General features: G+C 40.5%; 1 protein-coding gene across 1 annotated transcript in view; it reads right to left on the bottom strand.

The window, feature by feature from the left end:
• The window catches only part of LOC139406017 (beta-1,3-galactosyltransferase 1-like), a 111,397-nt gene that overhangs the window by 37,921 nt on the left and 46,988 nt on the right, over nucleotides 1-26,488 (bottom strand). The gene's annotated exons all lie outside the window — the stretch shown is intronic.

Genomic DNA, 26,488 nt, shown 5'->3' with positions numbered 1-26,488 from the left:
GTTCAAGTAACAGACACATGTCAGCTGTTCAGAGGAGACTGTGTGAATCAGGCCTTCATTTTCAAATTGCTGCAAAGAAACCACTACTAAAAGGACACCAATAATAATAAGAGACTTCCTTGGGCCAAGAAAAATGAGCAGTGGACATTAGATTGTTGGAAATTTGTCCTTAGGTCTGGAGTCCAAATTTGAGATTTTTGGTTCCAACCGCTGTGTCTTTGTGAGACGTGGTGTGGGTGAAGGGAAGATCTCCGCATGTGTATTTCCCACCGTAAAGCATGGAGGAGGAGGTGTTATGGTGTGGGGGTGATTTGCTGGTGACACTGTCTGTGATTTATTTAGAATTCAAGCCACACTTAACCAGCATGGCTACCACAGCATTCTGCAGCAATACGACATCCCATCTGGTTTGGGACAATGACCCAAATACACCTCCAGGCTGTGAAAGGGCTATTTTACCAAGAATTGGAGTGATGGAGTGCTGTATCAGATGACCTGGCCTCCACAATCCCCCGACCTCAACCAAATTGAGATGGTTTGGGATGAGTTGGACCTTAGAGTGAAGGAAAAGCAGCCAACAAGTGCTCAGCATATGTGGAAACTCCTTCAAGACTGTTGAAAAAGGATTCCAGGTGAAGCTGGTTGAGAGAATGGCAAAAGTGTGCAACGCTGTCCTCAAGGCAAAGGGTGGCTATTTGAAGAATCTCAAATATAAACAATATTTTGATTTGTTCAACACTTTTTGGGTTACTACATGATTCCATATGTGTTATTTCATAGATGTGATGTCTTCACTATTATTTTACAATGTAGAAAATAGTAAAAATAAAGAAATAGTAAAATAGTAAAAATAAAGAAAACCCCTTGAATGAGTAGGAATACAACTTTTGACCGGTAGTGTATATGAAGACATTGTGCTATTTAAAGCACTTTCTTGAATATATTAATATAAATAATAAATCACAAATCTAAATTAGATGGCTAAGATAAGCAATATGTCAACTGCTCTTGAAAAAGTATTCTAAAGTCATATCAACATGAATGAATTGATATGACTTTTAAAGAGCAATCTTTTCCGAGCCCAGCACCTACTAGGGCTACTACAGTTGTACTTTCAACAGAAACTTTACATTTCACGTTATGGAACAATTTACTTCACCATCCTCTGACACCCTGCCTCTAGCCCCATGGTGAAACCAATACCTCTATAGAAAAAGTATCCAATTTGGGAAATGGAAGGTATATACACGCATGATGGATGTCTAAATGAGGCAAGGCTGACATCTTCTTTGTGGTGGAAGCAAAGTTATTCACATCTCTCTAGCCAAGTCTTTCAAATCTGAGCCATGCTGATAAAATGGTAATCAATGGTTAGGAGGTGTTAGTTTTACAAAGAAGACTGTGTAGTTCCTTATGAACCAGCTTAATAGAGACTTTCCATTCTGCTTTCAGTGAATCTGCTCTCAGGTTCTCCGGCTGTCCCCATAATTGCTATTTCTGAAAAGAGGGAACGGATCAAATTTAAATAAAGATAGGGGAGTTTTCTGCAAGCGCAGCCACCAGCTTCGCAAATGATTCCTTAAACACAGTTATGCCACGCCAAGTTAATTGGCTCTGATGTGTCATCCCAGGTGACGCCGGCCAAACTTGCATTACTTGTTATCTAAAATATGGAAAATCATATGAGACAAACGCTGGTTTCAGAACTCCATCAAACTATGCTAATCCAGTCAAACTTCTGGAGTGAACATACCATGACAGGAATTTATTGACCCTGGTGTCTGGGAGACGGAAGCTGCTGTGGTAAATGCTGATGAACCGCGTCTGAGAACGGTGATGGTTCATGAAAAACGACCCTATTCTGGGGGAGGGGAAATACATCCCACTGTAAACAAACAAATACAGATGCCGTTGCAAATGAGCGCAATAAATTCTCTTTTGAAATGTAATTGGCGTAAAAGACATCTGCCAGAAGCTGACAGCTTTCGGATGAGGAGAGAACGGAATCCCTGGTTCTCTCTCTTCCAGCACACTGATTGCTCTGTTAGCCACAGGGACAGTGCTGCCAAAGTGAAACTAAATTCATTATTGGTATTCTATTAAAGATGGCTGGCTCACTAGGGGAGAAGATGAGATGTTTGACATGAGTAAAAGCAGGGACAGGACATCTTAAAGGGCATTGGACACTACATGCTTCTGCTGTCTGAATGCAGGGAAGTGAACACAACCTATTCTAGACACATAAGACAGGAGGTTTATAGAAATACAGTACTTTCCATTTACTCTCCAGGTTTGTGGTGTGTCATTGGGATTCACGAGTGGCATTTTGTAGAACCCTTTGTTCATTGTCTTTTTCAAGCTCAATTTCCCTCATTTGGATTATCCTACCCACGGACCCAAGTCAAAATATCATGAGCTTGGATGTTTGTCTAAATCATCATGGCTAATATGTGAGCAGTGAAATGTACATCTTGGCCATACTATTTTCTGTGCAATAACACATCACAGCTGGAATGTTGTTGACAAATGTGCACTATCAAGATATTATGCAAATATTCATCTTTGTGGAAATGTCAACGAGAATCAGTCCTGAAATGCCAAGCAAACACACTCTGCTCTGGGTGATATTACAACCGATTCTGAAGAAATCATGCAAAAATCAAAAAAATCCAGATTTTAGTATGCAAGCCTTGACTTCAGGGCAAAAAAACACAAAAACATACTTATTTTATGTACTTAAAAATAGTCAAATGTTTGCCTTCAATTGGAAATCCATTTAAGTGTTTGACAGTTAAAACAATTAGCCATTATCACAAAACATAGCAATGATGGAAAGATTTGCATACTCCTGCACACTATAAACACGGTGCAAAGTAAAACCACCTTGTCTCTTCAGTGAGAGGTCAACGAGTTCAGTGAGGCAGGTGCTGTTGAAGCCGTGTTTCTGTGGGTATTTTAAACCAGACAGCCCTAATCATCTGCTCCTCACACCTAGCAGCAGGTTGAGATTCCTACGTGAGCCTGAGCACATGTAATGAGGGGGATGTTTGTTGCAGAAGAGATCTCTCCAACCAAAGATGCCAGAGCACTGAGCAGGTAGGTAGTCACTAATGTGGCAGATGGGGTGCTTCTGCTGGTTGGTCTCCATGCTGGTTTTTCTTTCCTCATCACATACAGTGCTGGAGCTCTGACGCAGATAAGAGGCATGCACACTCCAATCAAGTGAAAGGGTGTGTGGACTACTGTAATCTACTGTAACATAGAAACAGCTCTAGAGGCTTCATTGTGCTTGCGCAACACTACCACGCAATCAATCATTAAATCCATCAATCAAACTGAGAAGATGTGTAGCAATAGATCAAAAGTGGGGGAAATCGTATGAGTGAACATTTGAGAAAACGTTAGCTTCTCCCTACTATCTCTGTTATCTCCCTACTATCCCTGTTATCTCATCAATAACTTGACTTCAACGTGTATGGACAGAGAGTCCCTCTGTGCCAAATTGATTACATTTTCACAGTAAGGTTATCACGCCCTGCATTCATTCATAATGTCTTCCACCAGAAAGCAGAGCAGAGGGAGGCCTAAGGGCTTCCACAGCATGCAATGATCTTCTCAGCAATTGGCCAAAACAACTATCGGAATTATCTAAAATGTTCAATGATGTTGTTACATAATTATGAAAGCAAGAACACATCCTGAAAGGACATCTCTTTTATGTAAATGCATTTATACTGCTTGCCATTAATAAATGCAATATTCTTAAAATGCGCCGGTCCATCCATGTACAGCTTATCAGAGCAACCTTTTCATTCAAAGAAATTACTTGTTATTTTCAATAAAAAAACATGTACTGGCCCTTTAAAGGCACTAGTCCTGAATTGAGATGAACATTGAGATGTTAGCCGCTACTGCTAACATCTAAGCAGTGCAACAATGGTGGTGCTACTTTCATTTTTTCCTACTCTAACATAGAAAGCATTACTCTGTATTAAAATGACATTAATATCTCCATTCTGCCTCCAATTAGGCTTGATTTATGATTAGTTCTCTGAGAAAGAGCACTGAGAGGAATTACTGCACCAACACGACGGTGGTAGGCCTGATCACTGACGACGACAAGACTGCCTACAGGGAGGAGGTTAGAGACCTGGCGGTGTGGTGCCAGGACAACAACCTCTCCCTCAATGTCAGCAAGACAAAGGAGCTGATCGTGGACTACAGTAAATGGAGGGCCGAGCACGCCCCCATTCACATCAACAGGGCTGTAGTGGAGATTGTGAGCTTCAAGTTCCTCAGTGTCCACATCACTAAGGACCTACCATGGTCCAAACACAGTCATGAAGAGGGCAGAACAATGCCTCTTCCCCCTTCAGGAGGCTGAAAAGATTTGGCATGGGCCATCACATCCATAAATTCTACAGCTGCAACATTGAGAGCATCTTGACTGGCTGCATCACCACTTGGTATGGCAACTGCCTGGCATCCGATCGCAAGGCGCTACAGAGCTCCCTGCCATTCAGGACCTCTATACCAGGTGGTGTCAGAGGAAGGTCCTAAAAATTGTCAAAGGCGCCAGCCACCCGAGTCATAGACTGTTCTCTCTGCTACCGCATGGCAAGCAGTACCGAAGCACCATGTCTGGTATCTAAAGGCTCCTGAAAAGCTTCTGCCCCCAAGCCATAAGACAGTTAATCAAATAGGCTATCTATTTCTGCAACCAAATTCGTCATTCGTAATTTCCGGTCACAACTCGCAGACTTGTTTACGTGTTGCTGTGCGTTTTGTTGCCAACCTTACTTTGCTACCTGACAACTTTACGGTTTTTACTTTTTAATTACCGTTTATGTTTTTTGTTTTTCCCTCACTCAACTTTTTATTTTCATTCAACTTTTTCACTCCGGACGCTTTATCTGGACATGGTTCGTCAGGACCTCCAACAGCCGAAGTTAAGTAGTAACATTAACATGATGCCTTCTAATTGCAGTCGCTGTACTCATAATATACAGGAGAACGGTCGCCTTACGGCGAGGTTAGCTGTGCTGCAAGCCCAGCTTCAGACGCAATCGTTAGGCAAGGGTAATTTCAGTGTAGGAAAGGATGAAACAGCGTCTGTGCCACCAGTAAGTAAATCAAATCAAATCAAATGTATTTATATAGCCCTTCGTACATCAGCTGATATCTCAAAGTGCTGTACAGAAACCCAGCCTAAAACCCCAAACAGCAAGCAATGCAGGTGTAGGAGCACGGTGGCTAGGAAAAACTCCATAGAAAGGCCAAAACCTAGGAAGGAACCTAGAGAGGAACCAGGCTTTGAGGGGTACAGATAGTAACGTTAGTATAAATCCCCTTGGACGGGCCCCACAGCCGGACAACTTTCTCATGGCTTCTGGAGGGAAATGCTGTAGGAGTGCTCAACCGGTGTCGCTCATTCAGCCGACAGAAACTTTAAACCGGTTTTCCCCATTAAGCAGCGAGTCAGAGTCTGAGGACGAGCCTTCTCTTGTCTCTACTCCTCCCGTTACGGGGTCTGAGACGCCGAAGCTTCCCACCATTAGCTCTGACAAATTGAAAACCCTAGTCATTGGCGACTCCATTACCCGCAGTATTAGACTTAAAACGAATCATCCAGCGATCATACACTGTTTATCAGGGGGCAGGGCTACCGAAGTTAAGGCTAATCTGAAGATGGTGATGGCTAAAGATAAAACTGGCGAGTATAGAGATATTGTTATACACGTCTGCACCAACGATGTTAGGATGAAACAGTCAGAGGTCACCAAGCGCAACATAGCTTCAGCGTGTAAATCAGCTAGAAAGATGTGTCGGCATCGAGTAATTTTCTCTGGCCCCCTCCCAGTTAGGGGGAGTGATGAGCTCTACAGCAGAGTCTCACAACTCAATCGCTGGTTGAAAACTGTTTTCTGCCCCTCCCAAAAGATAGAATTTGTAGATAATTGGCCCTCTTTCTGGGACTCACCCACAAACAGGGCCAAGCCTGGCCTGCTGAGGAGTGACGGACTCCATCCTAGCTGGAGGGGTGCTCTCATCTTATCTACCAACATAGACAGGGCTCTAACTCCTCTAGCTCCACAATGAAATAGGGTGCAGGCCAGGCAGCAGGCCGTTAGCCAGCCTGCCAGCTTAGTGGAGTCTGCCACTAGCACAGTCAGTGTAGTCAGCTCAGCTATCCCCATTGAGACCGTGTCTGTGCCTCGACCTAGGTTGGGCAAAACTAAACATGGCGGTGTTCGCCTTAGCAATCTCACTAAGATAAAGACCTCCTCCATTCCTGCCATTATTGAAAGAGATCGTGATACCTCACATCTCAAAATAGGGCTACTTAACGTTAGATCCCTCACTTCAAAGGCAGTTATAGTTAATTAACTAATCACTGATCATAATCTTGATGTGATTGGCCTGACTGAAACATGGCTTAAGCCTGATGAATTTACTGTGTTAAATGAGGCCTCACCTCCTGGTTACACTAGTGACCATATCCCCCGTGCATCCCGCAAAGGCGGAGGTGTTGCTAACATTTACGATAGCAAATTTCAATTTACATTTTTTTTTGAGCTTCTAGTCATGAAATCTATGCAGCCTACTCAATCACTTTTTATAGCTACTGTTTACAGGCCTCCTGGGCCATATACAGCGTTCCTCACTGAGTTCCCTGAATTCCTATCGGACCTTGTAGTCATAGCAGATAATACTGTAATTTTTGATGATTTTAATATTCACATGGAAAAGTCCACAGACCCACTCCAAAAGGCTTTCTGAGCCATCAACGACTCAGTGGGTTTTGTCCAACATGTCTCTGGAGCTACTCACTGTCACAGTCATTCTCTGGACCTAGTTTTGTCCCATGGAATAAATGTTGTGGATCTGGACTATCGGACCACCATTTTATTACGTTTGCAATCGCAACAAATAATCCACTCAGACCAAAAAATCAGTTAACCACCTAACTGAGGAACTCAATTTAACCTTGTGCAATACCCTAGATGCAGTTGCACCCCTAAAAACTAAAAACATTTGTCATAAGAAACTAGCTCCCTGGTATACAGAAAATACCCGAGCTCTGAAGCAAGCTTCCAGAAAATTGGAACGGAAATGGCGCCACACCAAACTGGAAGTCTTCCGACTAGCTTGGAAAGACAGTACCATGCAGTATCGAAGAGCCCTCACTGCTGCTCGATCATCCTATTTTTTCAACTTAATTGAGGAAAATAAGAACAAGCCGAAATGTATTTTTGATACTGTCACAAAGCTAACTAAAAAGCAGCATTCCCCAAGAGAGGGCTTTCACTTCAGCAGCAATAAATTCATGAACTTCTTTGAGGAAAAGATCATGATCATTAGAAAGCAAATTACGGACTCCTCTTTAAATCTGCGTATTCCTCCAAAGCTCAGTTGTCCTGAGTCTGCACAACTCTGCCAGGACCTAGGATCAAGAGAGACACTCAAGTGTTTTAGTACTTTAACTTCTTGAGCATACTTGACACGCAGACGTCCCAAGTATGCCCCTGGAAATGCAAATGCGCTACGCTAAATGCTAAATGTACTCGTTACAACTCAATCTTTGATAAAAATTCACAAGCAGGGTATTGAATTAAAGCTACACTCGTTGTGAACCTAGCCAGCAAGTCAGATTTTTAAAATGCTTTTCGGCGAAAGCATGAGAAGCTATTATCTGATAGCATGCACCCCCCAAAATGCCAGCACGACACGTAAACAACAGATTTTGCGGTAGCCGGCGCTACCCAAAACGCAGAAATAAAATATAAAACATTCATTACCTTTGACGAGCTTCTTTCTTGGCACTCCTATATGCCCCATAAACATCACTATTGGGTCTTTTTTTCGTTTAAATCGGTCCATATATACCCAAAATAGCTTTCTATGGAAGCTGTGTAATTCAGAAAAAAATCATCGTTTTTAAACGCTGCGTAATTTTTTAAAATTAAAAAAGTCGACGATAAACTTTCACAAAACACTTCGAAATCCTTTTGTAATCCAACTTTAGGTATTAGTAAACGTTTATAATCTATCAAAATGATTACAGGGCGATGTCTTTTCAATAGGTCTTCACTTGCAAAAACAATGGCTTCTAATATCTCCCTCAACTGCATCCGGGTGAAGACTGGGAAACTGGAGGTCAGATAGAAGGATTTTCCAACAATTAATTCAATTGAAAATTAGGACAATGGCGCCATCGTGCGGAATTTGTATGAATTTCAGGCAGATCGCCATTAAATTCTGTTCTCTTTTAATAACTGGTGGAAGTGACTTATGGAAATTATTTTTAGCTTTCAGAGAGCAGTTTTTCTTGCGTTTTTCAATGAAACACACGATCTGTTATAGTCACAGCCGTGATTTAACCAGTTTTATAAACTTCAGAGTGTTTTCTATCCACACATACTAATCATATGCATATACTATATTCCTGGCATGAGTAGCAGGACGCTGAAAAGTTGCGCGATTTTTAACAGAATTTTCGAAAAAGGAAGGGGTAGAAGTAAGAGGATATCTCTTGACACAATGATGAAAATAATCATGGCCTCTAAACCTTCAAGCTGCATACTGGACCCTATTCCAACTAAACTACTGAAAGAGCTGCTTCCTGTGCTTGGCACTCCTATGTTGAACATAATAAACGGCTCTCTATCCACCGGATGTGTACCAAACTCACTAAAAGTGGCAGTAATAAAGCCTCTTTTGAAAAAGCCAAACCTTGACCCAGAAAATATAAAAAACCATCGGCATATATCGAATCTTCCATTCCTCTCAAAAATGTTAGAAAAAGCTGTTGCGTGGCAACTCACTGCATTCCTGAAGACAAACAATGTATACGAAATGCTTCTGTCTGGTTTTAGACCCCATCATAGCACTGAGACTGCACTTGTGAAGGTGGTAAATTATCTTTTAATGGCGTCAGACCGAGGCGCTGCATCTGCCCTCGTGCTCCTAGACCTTAGTGCTGCTTTTGATACCATCGATCACCACATTCTTTTGGAGAGATTGGAAACCCAAATTGATCTACATGGACAAGTTCTGGCCTGGTTAAGATCTTATCTGTCGCAAAGATATCAGTTTGTCTCTGTGAATGGTTTGTCCTCTGACAAATCAACTGTAAATTTCGGTATTCCTCAAGGTTCCGTTTTAGGACCACTATTGTTTTCACTATATATTTTACCTCATGAGGGTTGTCATTCGAAAACATAATGTTAACTTTCACTGCTATGCGGATGACCCACAGCTGTACATTTCAATGAAACATGGTCCCAAAATTGCCCCAAAATTGCCCTCGCTAGAAGCCTGTCTTTCAGACATAAGGAAACTGATGGCTACTTTCTACTTTTAAACTCGGACAAAACAGAGATGCTTGATCTAGGTCCCAAGAAACAAAGAGATATTCTGTTAAATCTGACAATTAATCTTGATGGTTGTACAGTTGTCTCAAATAAAACTGTGAAGGACCTCGGCGTTACTCTGGACACTGATCTCTCTTTTGACGAATATTTCAAGACTGTTTCAAGGACAGCTTTTTTCCATCTATGTAACATTGCAAAAATCAGAAACTTTCTGTCCAAAAATGATGCAGGAAAATTAATCCATGCTTTTGTTACTTCTAGGTTAGACTACTGCAATGCTCTACTTTCCGGCTACCCGGATAAAGCACTAAATAAACTTCAGTTAGTGCTAAATACGGGTGCTAGAATCCTGACTAGAACCAAAAGAATGGATCATATTACACCAGTGCTAGCCCCCCTACACTGGCTTCCTGTTATGGCAGGGTTTCTGTACAGCACTTTGAGATATCAGCTGATGTAAACTGGGCTATATAAATAAATTTGATTTGATTTGATCTGGACTATTTGCATTGACTTCCTTTTTTTGGAGACAGACTTTCAAGCACTAGCTCTATGCACACTCACTGGACTCTACCCACACACTCACACATACTACATTGACACTTCACACACACACACACACACACACACACACACACACACACACACACACACACACACACACACACACACACACACACACACACACACACTCGCTACATACACTCACACATACAAAACAAACACACGCACACATGTATATTGACGCCACATTCACTCACTCACTCCCACACACACACACAGACACACTTTCATACTCTTTCACACTCTTCACACCTGCTGCTACTCTGTTTATTATCTATCATGATTGCCTAGTCACTTTTACCCTTACCTACATGTACATAGTACCTCAATCCCCTCAACTAACTTGTGCCCCAGCACATTGACTCGGTAGTGGACCCCTGTGTATATTGTTATTTTATTATGTTACTATTCCCTTATTTGTAATTTTGTGCACATTTTGTACTTGTTTCTTCTGCCTTGTTGGGAAATGGCTCGTAAGTAAGCATTTCACGGTAAAGTCTACACCTGTTGTATTGGTCGCATGTGACAAATAACATGGGAAAAACAGATGATTTCTGATAGGGCTATAATTTGAGACTGGGATAATAGGTTATGTGAGGGCACTTTGCTTACAGCGAGGTCACACTCAATTCCCTCAGCTCCTTACAATCATAACAGCTTTAATCAATGAGTCAAAAACCTCTAATGCATTTCATGGACATTGTTACCTTGAGGCAAGATCATGTAAAAAAAAAAATGAAAAGAGCAAGTCAGGAACGGTTCGCTGCACACTGCTGGCTTGTGTGAAAACAATGGTTTTACTTAATCACTCCTTTTTGAGCTGATTACAATGGCTTTAATCCATAATCTTGGAATAATTAATGATACTTTCATAGAAAATCTACAGAAGAGTCAAATTATTTTGCTAATTTCCACGTTAACCTTAGGGGGCACATATTTGAACCCTGATGAAGGACAATTTCAGCTGAATATATATATATATATATATATATATATATATATATATATATATATATATATAGTATATATAGTTGCATTTGTTCTTCTTCTTTCTACATTAAAATAACTGCCTGGTGTTTCCTGTCACGGATCCCTCTGGAACTTTCATTGTGCATACCTGGCCCCTATTCCCAATGATTGTATTTCCTCATACAGTATATGTGCCCTTTGTTCACCATGGTAGTGTTGATTATTGTTACAATGTCCTTTGGTGTGTGTGAGTACCTGTGCTGTGTGTATTGGGCTTTTGTGGATTGCGCAGATGATGACAGGTCTCGTCCCGTGTGTTAATCATTGTGCGTGTGTGTTATTTACTCGAGGTACTCCTCGCTCTTTTGTTTTGGGATTCTACCCTGTGTTTTGTTACGTGTTTGTTTGGTCTTCGTTCCCGTGACTTTACACGGCACACTGTAATTTGGGGCTTAATAAAATCATCAATACCAACATGACATTTCCAAGTTTCTATTAATTTTTTAAATGTATTTTTAATTGAATTTTGCCATTATTTTATCAGGTAAGTTGACTGAGAACACATTCTCATTTACAGCAACAACCTGGGGAATAGTTACAGGGTAGAGGAGGGGGATGAATGAGCCAATTGTAAGCTGGGGATGGTTAGGTGACCGTGATGGTATGAGGGACAGCTTGGGGGTTAACACCCCTACTCTTACGATAAGTGCCATGGGATCTTTAGTGACTACAGAGAGTCAGGACACCCATTTAACGTCCCATCCGAAAGACAGCACCCTGCACAGAGCAGTGTCCCCAATCCCTGCCCTGGGGTATTGGGATATTTTTTTTAGACCTGAGGAAAGAGTGCCTCCAACACCACTTCCAGCAGCATCTGGTCTCCTATCTAGGGACTGACCAGGACCAACCCTGCTTAGCTTCAGAAGCAATGGGATGCAGTGGTATGCTGCTGGCTTACTGTATATACTGTATGATACTGAAATACTGTATGACATATAATTACTTACAGTATGAGTGAAATATGGTAATTTTTTTAATTTATTAAGTATGTCAAAATCTGCTTTTCTGTGTTGGAATGGTGTGGGCGTATACCGGTCATTAAAAATATTCATGCAGGTGAATTGGCCAAATAATTCACTGATTGGCCAATTCATCCTCCTCAGGGAGATGACATCATGTTCTATGAAGAAATAGGAAGCAGTTTGAAAAACTGCCTGTTTGACATACAAGTTTGAGGTGGGTTTATTTAAGTCTTTTTCCTGCAATTTATGCTCTGGCCAAACATAAAAGGATGAGTCAACAACATTATTTGGATATGAGTTAACAGAATATTAACATTTAAAAGTGAGATTTTAACTGGGCAGTGACTTTAAGCTCCATCAATTATTTTCGGAAAACTCACAGTTAATGTTCTCGTATACAGAGCCCTTTAATTGTACTGTGACTATGATAGTGTGACTTTTAAATAACATTACTTAAGACATGTCTTAACCAAAGATTTCTTAAACATCCCTCTTGATTTTCTGCCCCATTAAAAACTACGTAACAGCATTAACTGTATCTTGAAAACCAAAATCAGTCCCTCCATGATTCGCAAAGGTTTTTGTAAAATCAACAATTCCCTGCATATTATGTGTGGGCTTGCAAATTTGAGACGTGACACGGTGCCTTAGACAGCTGCGTCGAAATATGTGTGTGTTAACTATTTAACTGTACTACAACGCTTAAAAAGCCGTTAAAATTGTAAATATCGGTTATCGGTATCGTTTTTTCTGGCAAGGAAAATATCAGGTATCGGACAGCTAGCATGTCTTTCTGTGCTGCCGATGGCTAATGTGCCGCCAACGTATGCCAGCGCTGCATGATGGGAGATTTTGCACTCTAAAATCTGAATAAATGCAATTTCACATTGTAGCTTGCTTGTAAATACAATGTTTTTGTACATTAGTTGTTTTATTTGAATACTGTCAACACTGAAAGCACCTAGCAATGTATTAGAGATGTGAGGCAGGATATGTATGCCTTTTTTCATGCTCCTCTATAGAACAACTTGTCAGATGGTGCATTGAAGACTGACGTGTTCCTGTCCTGTCTTTTCATCATTTCATTGCAGGTGTGGTTTTATTGTCTAAGAATTACCACCTTACGGTCTTTGTACTGAAGATTGTTTATTATTTTATTCCACACCTAATGGCTTTATGTATGAATGTGATAGTGTGAGTCCGTGAAAACAATGAGAGAGGAAGGACAACTTGTCCGACGGTGCATTGAAGACACGTGTTCCTGACCTGTCTTTTTCATAATATCATTGCAGATCTACATAAAAGCCCTGAAAGATAGCTGTGGTGTCGCTCTTCATTTCTCGGCGGTTCTGTGAGACATGTAAAGACCGCTACATTGTCATTAGCTAGATAGGCAGAATGTCAGACAAAGCGTTGAAATTGTGGAATTGTGCACTTGTCTTGACTCTGGTTCTCCCATTAGAATCATCAAAGGGAATATTTGAGAGGGGGAGAACACAATAAAACCAGAAGATGATAGGTATGACAAGATGTAGCCATTACCGTCTCATCAAAGTGAATATCAGTATGACACAACGTCCTCTGCAAAAAAGACTGTGTGATTAAAACGTGGCACCAAAGCCACAGCGTGTTGTTAATCCAGCGACCATATTGCCTTAAAGCAATATTAGCCATGATTATAACATCAACTCCAATTGATGATCACAGAAAAGTACACACAAAAACTCACAAGGGCAGGGTAAAGCAGATCACATGCAGACAAACAGAGAACAGATGATCACATCTGAACACTAGACTATCAGCTTAATCCATTTAAAAGTCGGACAAATGCAGAAATCAAAGCATATCTATTGATGTGATTGGGCAATCTTAGTTAATCAATGGCTTAAAGGGCTGCTCATAGACAGGTTAATAGGAGTCAGCAAATGTAGTTGTGATGAATCCAGGCAGTGATGCATTGATAGATAGACACAATAAAAGATGGGAGAAGGGGAGGTAATTAAGGTTCCATTATCCAAATGTCCTTATCTCTGCACACTGTTAAAGGCTTACAACGTCTCCCCTTGTATCCTCTAAATGCATGACCTCAGTCAATGCAAACAGTCAGGCATGGCTCTGCTCTGCTGTCAGATCCGTCCCCATCGGGATAGGATCACCATTAATTGACATATTATTTTGCAGGAGATTCCACAGTTTTCATCTCATTATCTGACAGTTTGCAGTTCCCCTGTCAACCTTGGAGAACCTCTGTCACCGTGAGATTAATCCCTCTTCTTCAGCCTGACGGCACAAGACATTTCATTCCACTTTGGTATCGTTCAACAGCAAACACTGAACAGGCATGAGACAGGCCTATATGCTTGAGGATTAAGCTGTATAAGGTGCAAGTGACACTTTTGAACTGTATTATGCCCATGACGTTATGAAATGAACGTTCCATATCAAAACGAATTATACCTGACTCATGTTTGAAAACATGAAATAGCACCTAATAATGGGTTGAAATGCCTTTAAGAAACATTTATTCAATATTGATCAAATTGTAGTGTACTGTAATACATGTGTGAAATCCATATTACCACGACAATGTGATTTCCCCTTCATTTCCATACACAAAACACATTGATTATGTGTGAAGTGAAGGGTCCATATGTCTCAAAAACATAGCATTCTGCACTTCTTAAAATGTTTCTGTCATAGATACCGATTGTTGTTTTGCATGTTGCATGTTGAAGCTCATTCAGTTTACAGTTAAGTTTACTCTAGATTAGAATGATTTTTAGAATGAAAAGGATTATATTTTTTTCAGAATTTATATATATTATTCAATCAATGTTTATCTGTTAAGATACAGTTCCCATGGGAATGGGGTAATAGCTGCCGTTCACAAAGAATATTCCATTACAGAACCTTTTGTTTATGGCAGAGGGATATTATACCGAACAGTAGCTAGCATGCGACAACAAGCAGTAGACATATAAAGTACGTGGCAGCACTTAATGGGCAACAATAATTAGAGTTGCATTACAAAACAAAGTTGAAAAGAATACAGGCACTAAATTACCCTGTTCACATTCAATAAAGGTTTGACTCACATAAAGCTATATAGCCTAATCTATTAAACTCTCCAACTCGCAAGCACAACTGCCACATTCCACGTGCTTGTCAGGACTAGGAAACCCAGACATTTCCAACTTGCTAACTGGTTGTAGTTACATGCTGTGTTCAACCAGTAAGCAAGTGGGACATTTCAGAGTTCCAACTAGCATGTGAACGCGGCATCATTCCTATTGGTGTGCAACTGTTACACTTGACATGTAATTAAAGTAGGTAAGTCTTCGGTAACTGAGATCATAAATCAACAGGTGTGATTAATACACTTTTCTTAGACAAATAGAGTATCAGAAAGAAAGTGTACGGTTAGGGTACAGTATTGTTCCCAGGTGTTCAAAAAGATAAAAACACACATAATGTACCTTCAGAGGTGCACATATCATTTCACATGGTACTGTTTGTGTGGATAATCTAGTATGGTATATTTTTATACTCAATATTTTGAATATAAAGGCACAATCATCACACACTCTCATAAACCATGCCTTTCATGATCATTTTTCCCAGAATGCTCTATTGCAGGTAGATTTTTGGAATTGTATGTTTCAATATGTGTGTTTTTGTATGCACATTGATTGACTGACTGATCTTATTTTACACAAACACATGTTTTCTAAACTAATTCAATCTATTAGTAGTTGGATTTATTGCACCCCTTACTGAGATGGTTGTTCCTGTTTAGATGTTTTAGGCTGTCTCACTTGTGCATTTTCTCATTCTAAATGCAGGTTGCGGCTGATTAAAAGTTGTTTTTTAAATGATATCCTAAATCTGGCTGGATTCTAATAGTAATTACATATCACTTTGCAAACCAGCATAATGTGACTTGCCTGATTTGGCCTGCAAACCAGGAGTTTCAGACCATTGTGATGGGGTAAAACTAGGCTGTCAAAGTATGGTCTTATGATACATGTAATGTATTGTCATAAAGAGTTTAATTTCAATGATAAAATAATAACTTACACACTATGGTTGTATATTTTCCCGGTATTTTACAAAAAATGTATCCCGACAATAAATCACTTTTCTCCCGGGTATCCAGGTATTTCCCGGCAAAACCGTAAGTGTCATTTTAAGGCATATAAAGCATATACAGTAGGTTTGGAAAAAATTCAGACATATTTACATAACTATTCATACCTTCTGCTATGAGTCTCAAAATTATGCTCAGGTGCATCCTGTTTCCATTGATGATCCTTGAGATGTTTCTATAATTTGATCCACCTGTGGTAAATTCAATTGATTGGACATTATTTGGAAAGGTACATACCATACGTGTCTATTTAAGGTCCCACAGTTGACAGTGCATGTCAGAGCAAAAACCAAGCCATGAACATGAAGGAATTGTCCACAGAGCTCCGAGACAGGATTGTGTCGAGGCACAGATCTGTTGAAGGGCACCAAAACATTTCTGCAGCATTGAAGGTCCCCAAGAACAGAGTGGCCTCCATCATTCTTAAATGGAAGAAGTTTGGAACCACCAAGACTCTTCCTAGAGCTGGCCGCCCGGCCAAACTGAGCAATCAGAGGAGAAAGGGCTTGGTCAGGGAGGTGACCAAGAACCCAACGGTCACTCTGACAGAGCTCTAGAGTTCCTCTGTGGAGATTGGAGAACCTTCCAGAAGGACAACCATCTCTGTAGCACTTCACCAATAGGCCTTTATGGTAGTGGCCAGACGGAAGCCACTCCTCAGTAAAAAGCACATGACAGCCCGATTGAAGTTTGCCAAAAGGCACCAAAAGACTCTCAGACCATGAGAAACAAGATTCTCTGGTCTGATGAAACCAAGACTCGCCTGAATGCCAAGGAGGAAACCTGGCAGAGGAAATCTGGAGGAAACCTGGCACCATCCCTACGGTGACGCAACATCATGTTGTGGGGATGTTTTTCAGCGGCAGGGACTGGGAGAGTAGTCAGGATTGAGGGAAAGATGAACAGAGAGATCCTTGATGAAATCCTGCTCCAGTGCACTCAGGACCTCAGACTGTGGCAAAGGTTCACCTTCCAACCCTGAGCACACAACCAAGACAATGCAGGGGTGGCTTCGAGACAAGTCTCTGAATGTCCTTGAGTGACCCAGCCAGAGCCCGGACTTGAACCTCATCGAACATCTCTGGAGAGACCTGAATAGCTGTTCAGAGAAGAATGGGAGAAACTCCCAAAAATACAGGTATGCCAAGCTTGTGGTGTCATACCCAAGAAGACTCCATCTGTAATCGCTGCCAAAGGTGCTTCAACAAAGTACTGTGTAAAGGGTGTGAATTCTTACGTAAATGTGAAATTTCCATTTTTTATAAATGTGCATACAATTTTAAAACCCTGTTTGCACTTTGTCATTTTCGTGTTTTGTGTGTAGATTAATGAGGGGAGAAAAAACAATTGAATCAATTTTAGAATATGGCTGTAACATAACAAAATGTGGAAAAAGTCAAGTGAATATGTACAGTGAATACTTTCCAAATGCACTGTACATATGTCTGGATTTGATTAGAACTTTAATCAACATGAAAATTCAAGCCTAATGCTACATGAGCCTGATGAGCCATACATTAAATGATTGTGCCATTATCCATTACAGCATATATATTATACTGTATATGCTACTACACGTTACAAATAACAGAAAAACATTAAAGCCCATATATGTAGCTACAGTATGCTCTCTTGGGTAAATAGTCAAAACAAGATCCAGTAGGCTGATCTTTTTGAGTGTGGACTGTATTACTGTACTGTATTTAATTGTAATGTATTTTATGATTTGAGTTACGCACCTCATTGAAACCCTGAAGCTGGGAGAGAACATGGAATGCTGGTGCAGGACATGTGTCCTACAAAGTTACAATTATAGGCTAGCAAATGTGATTTGGGGCCTTTTTAAATTGTTATAATTAGTAGGCTGACACATACAATACCAGTCAAAAGTTTGAACACACCTACTCATTGAAAGGTTATTCTTTATTTTTTTACAATTTTCTACATTGTAGAATAATAGGGAAGACATCAGAACTATGAAAAAAACACATATGGAATCATGTAGTAACCAAAAAAGTGTTAACAAATCAAAATATATTTTTGTATTTGAGACTCTTCAAAGTAGCCACCCTTTACCTTGATGGCAGCTTTGCACTATGATATTTTTTTGGTTACTACATCATTCCATATGTGTTATTTCATAGTTTTGATGTCTTCACTATTATTCTACAATGTAGAAAATACCTTTCAGGATACCTTTCATAATATTTCCCCTAATGTTGTACGACATGCGTATTAGCCTACCTTCTCTTTCGCTCTCTATTGTTGCTTCATTTCTTCCTTACTTTTGTAACCGATGTGAAATGGCTAGATAGTTAGCGGGGTGCGCGCTAATAGCGTTTCAATCCGTGATGTCACTTGCTCTGAGACCTTGAAGTAGTTGTTCCCCTTGTTTGCAAGGGCCGTTGCTTTTGTGGAGCGATTAGTAACGATGCTTCGAGGGTGGCTGTTGTCGGCGTGTGCAGAGGGTCCCTGGTTTGAGCCCAGGTAGGGGCGAGGAGAGGGACGGAAGCTATACTGTTACATTGGTGCCGTGACCCGGATCACTGGTTGCTGTGGAAAAGGAGGAGGTCAAAAGGGGGGTGAGTGTAACTGATGTGAAATGGTTAGCGGGGTGCGCGCTAATAGCGTTTCAATCGGTGACGTCACTCGCTCTGAGACCTTGAAGTAGTTGTTCCCCTTGCTCTGCAAGGGCCGCGGCTTCTGTGGAGCGATGGGTAACGATGTTTTGAGGGTGGCTATTGTCGATGTGTGCAGAGGGTCCCTGGTTCAAGTCCAGGTAGGGGTGAGGAGAGGGACGGAAGCTATACTGTTACAATTTCAACAGTTAAATTAAATAAATGTTGTCCTTATCTTCATCACTGTAGCGACATGCTTGAATACTATAGGACTAGAATAAGATGTAGACGGCTTTCCCTTGTCTTCACAAAGATTGAATGGTTATCACTTCAATTGGCTGCTGTATTTAACATTCAGCTAACAAGAGCCTGCATCCCTCTTCGAAAAGTCTATCGGTACAAGAAATGCAAAAAAAGATTTTCTCGTCTAGCTTTTCTTGGGACTCGTTTTTTAAGGAGAGACCAGAGACCATAAGTTAGAAGCTTATGCATAACCCTTAATTAATTAGCTAAATAAATACAGGCTACGGCTAATACTGTATTGAATTAATTACCTGAAGGAGGTAGGCTAGGACATAAAAAATCATCTTTACAATAAAAACATAAGGTGACCCCTGAAAGCCAGATGGAGATGTGTAAATTAGATGCGCATTCAGTCCTTATATTAGTGAAGCATAGGCTATGCTGCAGATAATGTATGCCTACCTGTCAAAAGAAAAAAAGGTACCATGATGAGATGATATATGCATTGTGAACTGTGCTCCATACTGAGATGCGCTGTCAATCCCAACCCTGAGTGTTGATGATTGATCATGCAGATAGCAGCGAGGAGGCCATAGAGAAGCCAGATTTAGACATCACATATAATTTAACAGTTCCATTTCACGTCATGCTGTTGATAGAAATCATTTAGAATAATATACCAGTTTCTAGTAGTTATTTGTCTCGGGAAAGGGGAGTGGGTTTGGTCCGGAAATCTTGGGAAATCTCAGTAACCCATTTCCCAGTATTGAACCATATTAGACACTCACTTGGAGAAGGCTACAGGACTGGAAGCCATTGAATGCAACAACCATGTCTCTGTCATTGGTGGTACTGGTAACTGTAAAATGAACTTGAAAGGCACCCTGGGGAATATGCAAATAAGTCTTTACCCCCTATAGTGTTAAAACAACACCCAATCTAAAGGTTTGCTTTGTATCTGTGGACTACATATACATTGCCTTCAGAGGGTGTTCACACCCCTTGACTTTTTCCAGATTTCAATTCAGATTTGTGTCACCGGCGTACACACAGTTACTCATAATATCAAAGTGGAATTATGTTGTTAGATATTTTTACACATTTAAAAAAAATGAAAAGCTGAAATGTCTTGAGTCAATAAGTATTCAACCCCTTTGTTATGGCAAGCATAAATAAGTTGCATGGACTCACTCTATGCACAGTAATAGTGTTTAACAGATTGTTGAATGACTACCTCATCTCTGTACCCCACACATACAATTATCTTTAAGGTCCCTCAGTCACGCAGTGAATTTCAAACTCAGATTCAACCATAAAGACCTTGGAGGTTTTCCAATGCCTTGCTAAGAAGGGCACCTATTGGTAGATGGGTAAAAAAAAAGCAGACATTGAATATCCCTTTTAGTATGGTGAAGTTGTTCATTACACTTTGGATGGTGTATCAATACACCCAGTCACTACAAAGATACTTCCTAACTCAGTTGCCGGAGAGGAAGGAAACCACTCAGGGATTTCCCCATGAGACCAATGGTGACTTTAAAACAGTTACAGAGATTAATGGCTGTGATATGAGAAAACTGAGGATGGATCAACAACATTGTAGTTACTCGACAATACTAACCTAAATGACAGAGCAAAGAGAAGGAAGCCTGTACAGAATAAAAATATTCCAAAACATGCATCCAGTTTTCAATAAGGCACTAAAGTAAAACTGCACAAAATGTGGCAAAGAAATTAACTTTATATCCTGAATACAATGCAACATATCACTGAGTACGACTCTTCAAATTTTCAAGCATTGTGGTGACTGCATCATGTTATGGGTATGCTTGTCATCGGCAAGGACTAAGGAGTTTTTTAGGATAAAAATAAATGTAATAGAGCTAAGCACAGGCAAAATCCTAGAGGAAACCTGGTTCAGTCTGCTTTCCAACAGAAAAATTCACCTTTCAGCCGGACAATAACCTAAAACACAAGCCCAAATATACACTGGAGTTGCTTACCAAGATGCCATTAAATCTTCCTGAGTGGCTTACTTACAGTTTTGACTTAAATTGGCTTAAAATCTATGGCAATACTTGAAAATGGCTGTCTAGCAATGGTCAACAATCAACTTGACAGAATCTTTTAAAGAACAATGTGCACATATTGTACAATTCAGGTGTGCAAAGCTCTTAGAGACTTACCCAGACAGACTCAGAGCTGTATTTGCTGCCAAAGATAATTCGAACATATATTGATTCAGGGGCCTGAATTCTTATGTAAATGAGATATGTTCAATACATTTGAAAACATTTCTAAAAACATGTTTTTACTTTGTGATTATAGGGTACTGTGTGCAGATTTTGAAACAAGGCTCTAACAAATCGAAATGTGGAATAAGTCAAGGGGTATGAATACTTTCTAAAGGCACTTGTCATGCCGTTGGCCTGTTGGGGGAGGTTTATGACCCCCATAAATACCTTTTCCTTTTTTTCTCTCTCTACTTTATAGAGTTGATTCTTGTAAAGACTTTGTAACATAGAGAGTCTGGTAACATCGAAAGGTGGGAAACGGAACCATATTTCGGTAATCCAACCAGTTGAAAATATGCGTTGGTACTTAATGAATATGATCTCAGATCAGTTGTTGTCTGAGACATTACTACTAATGACAAGATGACATAAACTGTATCTTGGAAAGTCGACACATTCTAGTTATCAGATTCACATGGAACTGTTGTGCAATTTAAACGTTTATATATGAAACTATTTGTGAAAAGATTAAATGTTATTTTAGCTTCTTAAATGAGAGAACGGTTTGTCATAGAGAAACTCTGCTCACTCAGAGGCCCCGCCCAAGTGAACAGACTTTGGTTGTTAACTATGAAACGCGCCCTTCTTTCACCACTATATAAACTTGTTGACGAAAATTCAACTTACTGTTCCGAGGACGTGAGAATGATGGTCCTACGTTAAAAGGGCTCAGATAATAACCTAACGAAATTAGCATCGTTTTCAATGTGAAGGTGACGATCGACATGCCGAAAGGATGAATTTTGACTATATCAGCCAGAATATAGCACAAGCTTAAAAGTATGGCAATTTAGGGGCCTCCCGGGTGGCGCAGTGGTTAAGGGCGCTGTACTGCAGCGCCAGCTGTGCCATCAGAGTCCCTGGGTTCACGCCCAGGCTCTGTCGTAACCGGCCGCGACCGGGAGGTCCGTGGGGCGACGCACAATTGGCCCTAGCGTCGCCCGGGTTAGGGAGGGCTTGGTCTCATCGTGCACCAGCGACTCCTGTGGCGGGCTGGGCGCAGTGTGCGCTAACCAAGGTGGCCAGGTGCACAGTGTTTCCTCCGGCGCATTGCGGCTGGCTTCCGGGTTGGATGCGTGCGGCTTGGTTGGGTTGTGTATCGGAGGACGCATGACTTTCAACCTTCGTCTCTCTCGAGCCCGTACGGGAGTTGTAGCGATGAGACAAGATAGTAGCTACTACAACAATTGGATACCACGAAATTGGGGAGAAAAAGGGGTAAAATTCAACAAAAAAAAAGTATGGCAACTTGGTATGAACTTTGAACTCTTATTCACTCCAGAAGTGATACCTCCTAGCCTTTGAGTTAGCAGCAGCCGCTGTAAACGTGGGCTAGGAAAGGACAGACGACGTATCCAGTCTAACACACACAACAAATACTACAACGTATCCAACATTTTTCAGAGGCAACCTGGCCTTCCATCTACGACCAACCTATTGAAGCACAGCTCAGAGTAAATATTTATTTGTCCAAATGGACGGTTGTTTATAATGCATAAGATTCTGTATTTACGATAGCATAGCTATCCCGCTCTTTCATTCAAAACCCAACCCCCTTTCTTTGTGTAACCAGCCGTCATATCTGTTCCGCCCACTAGGGATGTTTTACTGTATGACATAATTTATAATCAATGTATGACCCATTCTGCGTAGAAGTTATTCTCTGTGATTATTTAGGTATTTAGTATTAATTTAGGATTAATTATTGACTGCTACTGATGTAAAAGATTACTAGGTCTTAAAGAGTTTATTCGGAAGAAAACAGCTCTATAAACATTCTTTCCTGGTGCCCCGACTTTCTAGTTAATTACATTTACCTGATTAGCTTAATCAGGTCATATTAATTACAGAGAAATTATTTTATAGAATAGCATGTCATATCACTTAATCCGGCATAGCCAAAGAGAAGACACACTGTAAGAAAGGTACTTTTCATCCCTTAAGTTACACTATTGGCTCTTTTAAGGTACGAACTGCAGGGGTACAATTATGTACCTATAACTAAATGGGTACACAGTAAAATCGCAAGAGTTAATTAAAATCCTATGGAGTAAAATCTAACACTATTTGGGGGTTTATATGGTCTTGACCTTAAATGACCACTAAATGGAGTAAATATCTAACTCTCAGAAAGTTACTTAAATGTATATCCAATTGACATTTTACTATTTTCAGTGTAATTTTTGATCATCTCAATTAGCATTAAAAAACAATTCTGTGTTGTTTTGAATTAACAACCATCTACAGCAGAGTACTTTTCTCTTTCAGTTCACTTCCTTTGAGTTATAAGGGGCCTTACTTGAATAGTTCTTCATGTGTTATCTAATCTCTGTAGGAAGCCAATTTGCAGGAAGATATTCAGGATTTTTACATCACTCACAACCTGCATTTAGAATGCCTGTCAGAGTAGGGAAGCTGGAACAACTGGAACAACTATCTCACCAACGGTTGCTATAAATCCAACCACTTGCAGATTGGATTTGTTTGAAAAGATGTTGTGTAGCATAAGATCAAAAACAATCAATGTGCATGCAAAAACACAGATTTTTAAAATAACCTGCAACAGAGGATGCCAGAAAATATGACAATGAGGCATCATAATGCCATAGATTTAACACCCTGTCTCTGTTTACTCTTAATGGTGTTAAAAGTACTCCGTTGCCAATGAACTCCAGCTATTAACACTAACTCTCTTGAGGGTTAAAATAACTCCCAGTAGAGTCAATTTAACCCTAACTTTTTAACACTGTGATTTCAACTATCCTTGATTTACTGTGTACCACTTCAGTGAAAAGTGTTTTTAACCCTTTAAGTACAATTCTAAACCTTTTTTCTGAGAGTGTACTGTATATGCTACAGGACACAGAGATAAAAAAAAAATTGACCAATCACATGACTGCACTGTCCTGTTTCTACACACTTGTGTTTTCCTGTAGCCTTTCTGGAAGTGCTTCTCTCCTTGGCCTTTTAATTTCTCACTCTCTCCCAAACGCTGTGTTGAAATATGCATTCGGATTCAATATGTAGTAAGAGCTAGGGATCAAAAACAGAACGGCAGAAGAAGGCCTTTTCCCTCTGCCACTCGCATGTGATAAAACCTGCTTTATTTTCCTTGAACATTTTCATGCAAACAGCATTCCATCTATAATTTATGATTCCAGACACAGCTGTGAAGCAAACACAATTACAGTCGGTCACTTGCTCAGACCTTTTGTCTCCATTAGTCACCAGCCTATAAAGATGGAACACTTTTACTGTTAGATGGCTTCGCCACTTCCCTTTACCTCCCCTGTCCATTCCCCTCCTCTCTCAAATCAACACCTCTCATTCCAGCCTCGCTCTGCTATGGTATGTTTTTGGATGAAAAAATATTCATGTTGTACTTCCTTACAATATTTCCTTACAATATTGGACTGACGATAATTTTGCTACACTGACCAATACACATCCGCTAACCACGTGTGTGTGTGACCAATAACATTTGATTTGATTTATCATTAGAGATAATTGAAGGGCATTATCATAGAATGTTGGAGGCTGCCAATGAGAGAGTATGACACATTTTCTTGTCTCTGTTTTAGCCAACACATTTTCAAATGCTCAATTTGCCCTCTTATAACTTTGTCTGTGTGTGTGTATGGTGTGTGTGTGTGTGTGGTGGCAGAGAGGTGATAGATCAGCAGTGAGAGCTCAGAGGCCTCAGCAGAGGCATTTCAGGAGCCAGAGGGGACGCAGGGAAGAGGATGGTGAGTCTGCAGCTCAGTGGCCGTTCCTCACTGTCACATCGCAGGACAGAGGTCACATCGCAGGACAGAGGACAAGTCTCTCTCTAGAGGTACCGGAGCTCCAACTAAGTTTGGGCTGCAGTGGGATGATGTAAGGAGCCAGATCCAAAAGCCTTACAGGGTAAAATGAGGTGATGCAGGCTGAAATGTAGCCCTGCTTAAATTCAATGCACTCTTGGTGAAACTTCACTTACAGCCCAATCACTGTACCGTGACATAATATGTGAATTAGGGGACAGGAAATGGGGCCTAAAGTTTGCTTAGAGGTGAAAAGTTGGACGTTTTTAGCCAGAGTTTCAAGGTTCACAATCAGTTACATAATTATGCAAGTGGTTGTACAATATAGGTTAATGAACACATACATGCAAATATGGTATTTCCCCAATACACTGTACACAGCCAATAATGGCAAGGTACAGTACGAAATACATGAAGAATGCTAATCATGTTTTTGCACTGGTCTTGATTGGTATGGCCACTCTTTATGAGCAGATGGCCCCAGCAACCATGGCAGAGCTGCAATAGCTCAAATTCCTACCATGGAGATATAGAGATGGGCTGGAGCATTTGGGCCATTTGATTTGATGTGAGGCATGTGCCCCAGGGATGGGAAAGAATATTGTCCCTCCAACAGTCCAACTACTTTAGCGCCACAGGCATACATAATCCCTTTAAACAGTGCATGGCCTTGAAAACAGCCTGACTTTAATATTTTTCCAGAGATCATTTGAAAGCTATTCACTCCATTCATGGAGAGAAACACTGCTAGCTAAAAATGTTTACTGTAAAATCAATATTATCTTTATTCTCGGCGGTACGACAACAAAGTGACTTGTGTTCACCGCATCACATGACTTCTCAAGCTTTGTTCAGCCCTCATTCTCAGTTCAATGGACTCACATTCTCACGTGATGAATGGAAAGGGAAGTGAAGGAGGACACGGTAAATGCTGCGTCCATAATCCATGTGTTTCACTCAATCTTCTCTTGGATGAGGTATCAAAGTATAACCCTAGCATTCCTTCAGGAACAAAATGGAAAATGCAGTGCCTGAGGTGTTCAACAGACTTGAATAGATGTTGGCGATGTAACATATCTTTGTTTGTTTATTCTTTCACTTAAGTTTTAGACTATTCATCTAGTCGTGGTTTATAGTCTTTGTGCTGCTCCTCTTCAGTATTGCCCTCGGCTGTGAGACACTAAAAAAACGAAGAAAGTAGCAGATGCTGTCGATGATAATTATCTTTAATGTAACACAAGCAACTCCAGCAGTAAGGATATGGTACACATCAAACCCCAGCCATTTCCTATAAACAATCTGAAAAATACCAACCGCACTGCTCTGAGCCAGCAGCAATCCCCTTTTACTATAAGCATTACATCATGTGAGACATCGTAGCTGTTATTGCTTTTTTATTGATTTTCTTTTGAACTATTAACCTCAGCAATGGGCTTGACCCTTAGTTGACCTTA

The sequence above is a fragment of the Oncorhynchus clarkii genome, chromosome 3 (assembly GCF_045791955.1).
Source record: "Oncorhynchus clarkii lewisi isolate Uvic-CL-2024 chromosome 3, UVic_Ocla_1.0, whole genome shotgun sequence".
Taxonomy (NCBI): domain Eukaryota; kingdom Metazoa; phylum Chordata; class Actinopteri; order Salmoniformes; family Salmonidae; genus Oncorhynchus; species Oncorhynchus clarkii.
This window is presented reverse-complemented; position numbering and strand designations above follow the sequence as displayed.